The sequence below is a fragment of the Morone saxatilis genome, unplaced genomic scaffold, assembly GCF_004916995.1.
Source record: "Morone saxatilis isolate NCDOM2014 unplaced genomic scaffold, NCSU_SB_2.0 Contig14, whole genome shotgun sequence".
Taxonomy (NCBI): Eukaryota; Metazoa; Chordata; class Actinopteri; family Moronidae; genus Morone; species Morone saxatilis.
In genome coordinates this window covers 3353062-3357522 of record NW_023339696.1, presented here as the reverse complement: position 1 = coordinate 3357522, position 4461 = coordinate 3353062, and the positions used below count along the sequence as shown (strand labels likewise).

The 4461-nt window shown below is 39.5% G+C and overlaps 1 pseudogene; it reads right to left on the bottom strand.

Moving 5' to 3' along the window:
- LOC118322633 overlaps window positions 1–4304 on the bottom strand; it is a 15317-nt pseudogene extending 11013 nt beyond the window's left edge.
- Window positions 4305–4461: the final 157 nt, after the last annotated feature.

The following is a 4461-nucleotide window of genomic DNA, read 5'->3' as shown; positions in this document are numbered from 1 at the left end:
GGTTATCCAGAGGCGAGCAGAGGGAAGCAGTTTCCCCCTGATGAGGTTTGTCAGCAGTTCATTCACCAACAATGGCTCATCAACAGAACATTCTTCCTTGTCACTGAAGTTGAGCTCAAGGCGGCTCTCGTCCAGGCCGCATCAATGCCACAAACAGAAGTTTAAATTTACTTTTGTCATAGTTGGTATTTCCTGAAGCCTGTAGTTTTGTGAAGATGTAATTCAGTGCTTCCTCTGTGATATCTCGACTTTCCCTTATACATTTGTGAATGAGCTCTGCCAAACTAAACCTTCTCCCCTTCAATAAATTCAGCTGGCGGAAGGTGAAGGGGAATATGAGATGCACATCTTGATTGGCTCTTCCTTCAGACCAGTCCAGGATGAACTTGTAAACCAGGAACGTTTTGCCTATTCCTGCAATCCCATTGGTCAGGACTGTTCTTACAGGTGTGTTTTCTCCAGAAGGGTGTTTGAAAATGTTGTTGTGCTGAATTGATCTCTCTCTTCCTTCTGGTTTTCTTGATGCCATCTCAATGTGCTTGACCTCATGCTGCCCACTGAGATCTACATCATTCCCATCTATGATGTAGAGCTCTGTGTAGATATCATCCAGAAGTTTCTTATCCTTCTGCTTTGACGACCCCTCTGGTATAGACATAAACTTGTTCTGGAGGTTTGACTGGAGCACGCATTGGTATGATGTGATAGGTTGTGGAGGCTTTGGTCTTTGCACCAACAAATCTGTAGGGAATAAAGTCACATTCTTCAGTATAGCAGGCCTGCCCATATCTTGGGTCCTACAAAATCTGTTTAAGGAGCTTTCTGACAGCAAGTGACTCTCAGCAGGCAACATGGTGTTCTGTATTTTAAATCAGCAGGGCATAATGCCGTCGCTGCTCCTACTGATCATGAACAACACAGACTGCTGCTATCCACCTACTGTAATCTCATCATGCAACTAAGTAGAGAGGGTTGTAGCTCAAAATAGAGGAAATGCTTAGCAAAATGACAATAATATTCTATATTAATATGGCAACCTTTGCTAACTAGTATCATATACTTTATTGTCCTAGGGGGGTTGTACTATGAAGAGAGTTTAACCTACTCACATTTAAATCTGGGTTATCAAGAAAAGTTAGGGCTGACAAACACTGATTGCCTACATTGGTGTTAAACGGTACTATGACAGGTTAGTTGATTTGGTGTCAACTTAATTGCAGTTTGAGGTTGTTCGCAGAAGGGATGTGTTCGGCATTGCATTAAGTTTTTTCATAATTGCTCGTACTCCATATTTTTCTTCAGAAGAAAGAGTAATAGTGTTCTCTTAGCTCTTTGACAAGAAACCACTGAATTTGTCAAAAAAAAAACATTAAATATGTATGATTGTTAAAAAAATTAAAAACGACAGACAGAGACTTTCTGACTTCTTCAAAGTTGCAAAAATATCAGGAAAACTACTTTCTGATCAACATTCACAGGAAAAAATCTGCTCAAAATCTATCCAAGTTGTTCATTTTACACAAACTCCTTAAAACATGTCAGTTAGTCAGTTCAGGCAATAATGGTTGATAGCAAATGTCTCCCTGGTCACAATCACATTGCTGTTAATTGCGGTATAATGGATGAAATCATTAGAGCAGCTGCAAAAGCTTCACCTTCATCCTGAGCACCAGGGGCTTCAGGGTGAGGAAGAACTGCCCGTGCCTGCTGAATGTAGGAAGCTCCTGTGTTCTCTGAAGTTTCCCCAACATCAGTGGCATCCTCTGAGAGAGACAGACCGATATGAAGAGTGAGAGGAAGAGGCAAGAGAAAGAGAGAGCGACCTTCTTTTTTCTCAAATAATGATAATCTTGGAACTGAAATTATTCTGTTGTTTAGATTTCACTTACTGTTGGGTTCTGAAACCCTTTCAGAAAAACACACCACTAAATCATTCCTGCTGATTTTCTTCAGAACTTCCTCAGTGATCTGCAGAGCTCCAGGAAGGCTGTATGTCTGCACCATCCGATCCACTGTGTCCTTCCGGTCAGCCTCTTCCAGTTGGCTCTTTGGAATAGCTGGGTAGCCTTTGACAATGCCAGCCTTTAGGTACCACTGGAAATGCTTGAACTCCTCAATCCCCAAGTCCTGCAGAACTCCAAAGAGGAGCTCCATTTGTGACGCCATAACTGCGTCATAAGAGCGGACAGATTGATAGTCAGTCACCAATTGATTATCATGCAGCAGATTTATTGAGCTTAATGGATAAGTGGCTGTGAGCATGGTGTCTTGCCTGCCTAATCAAAAGTTAAGCCTTTTTTCACAGGAAATACCAGTACCGTTTCAAGCTTCTGGTTTGGTGGGGCAGCTTACAGCCCACCTCCAAAGTCATCCACTGTCCAGCCTCTCTTCTCGCCGTTTTCAGATACAAACATATGGAGCACAGAAGAAGACCTGCATAGAACCTGCACAGAATAGACTTGTTTGAGATGAGTTGGAGCTTACAACGGAAGTAGATGAGAGTAGCCGCTTGCAGTCAGGGGAGGTATAAGAAGTGTCCCTGAAGTCAAACAGAGTTGAGTGCAGCCGTGGTGGGGCGTTTCTGTAGAGCACAATGCCCTCTGTTGTGATTGGCTTGTGGGGTACAAGATCACCTACTTTTCTTCTTCCTGCAGATGTAGACTTAGACTTAGACTTAGACATTAGACAGACTTTATTTGTCATTTGGATTTGCATCAAAATTAAATTACGTTGCAATGGCAAATAGCTCAGCAGGAATAAAGGGGAGGCAGCATGTACAAAATAAATATGCAAATATAAAAAAGAAGAGAGAAAAAAAGGTGTACATGATTTCCGCGCAAAAGATAAATTATATTTAAAAAATGTTTTTAAATGACTATAGAAAACAGTAATAAGGAGTCTTATTCATATGTTATGATACAGTCAGTAGTTATCTTCCGTAGGCTTTGTGAGGATATGTGCACGTTCATGGTGACAGCAAGCACACAGCCCAGCTAGCTTAACTAGCTAAGCCCGCTCTTTGTTAAGATTGAGTTAGTACAATTCACTTAAATTAATGTAACACTAAGCAGTTACTTTGCCCAATCTGTTCAATCAAAGTCATTAATGGTCAAATTAACTAGCTTTCTTAGGTCTGATTGGTTGTTTTTTTTAGGCGTGGTGGATTCTTGAGTTTTAGGTAGGAGGTAATGTTCACCATCCTGGTTTATCATGTTAACATGATAACATTTAGTTGCACCTATAGTGTCATAAGGGTTTAATATGTAAAAACAGTGTTTGGCTTTTCTAACCGTTTGGCCATTGGCTGTTTGAAAACACAAACCAAAAGTAAATCTAAAAACGAAAGAAGATTACAACAAACATAAGGAAAATATATTTAAGATAAAGACATGAACATCTATCTTGCTAAACTATTCCTCCAAGTCAGAGGTGACTGGAAAATACATATATTAACTCTGTGCCTAAGGTGTACACAACATCAATATCATGCTTGTTTCGACCATGTTTCCTGGCTGATGGGCTGCAGTACTCAAAGTTTTAGTCCCACGCCTCACATTAAGATTTTCAAAATAGAAATCACTAAAAGTATTGTTTTTTATAGACAAACACAATAGATCTATAAAACTCCTAATCTTAAATATATTTAAAGAACCCTACCAGATCAGAACACCAAGTCACACGAAGGCTGTCCTCAGGTCCTGTCTCTGAGGTGTGTTGCAATGCAGGAAGAAGGCAGAAGGGAACATTTAGCCCCTGGAGGCCTTCTTGCCTGGGTCCTAGTGCAATACTTTTTATTATTTATTTATTTATCTTCTTCTTCTTTTTACTTAAATTTTTCATTGTACAACGGAGAATGCCATCACAACAAGAAAAAACACATTTCAAATAGAGGTTGCCATATTATTTATCAAAGTGGAACAGTCTCCAAGTGTTAATGTTGCAAATCAACCATTTCAAACATCTTGAATAAAGTAGGCTTAAGAGTGTGAATTATTTCTGGACAGAATGTTTGACTTCAAATTTTACTGCACTGTTAAAAAATACTGTTAACAAGTTAAATCAGTCAAATTTGTGCAGATCGTCCTTGTCCCTTTTGGTTAAATAATCTTCCATCATTTAACCAAAAGGGACAAGAATAGAAATAATACAGTTTAACAATGTCCTGAAATCAAGATGAATAAGCCAGATATTCTTTACAGGGTTTATTAGGGAGTCTATCTGGCCTGCTGTTTTAATAAAAACAAATTGTCACTGACCTGATGATCCGCTGTCCCATCATTAGACATAACACATTCAAAGTGTTAACCAAGTGAAAGCATTTGGGGAACTGACTCTGGGAATCAACCAGTTATGACTAAATTCCTTCCGTAGTTTCAACATCCACGCTATTCTTGCTTCACTGGGGAAACTGACTGAACTCAGCAGACGAGTGGAGAAAATTTTGTTCCTTTATTATTCAAT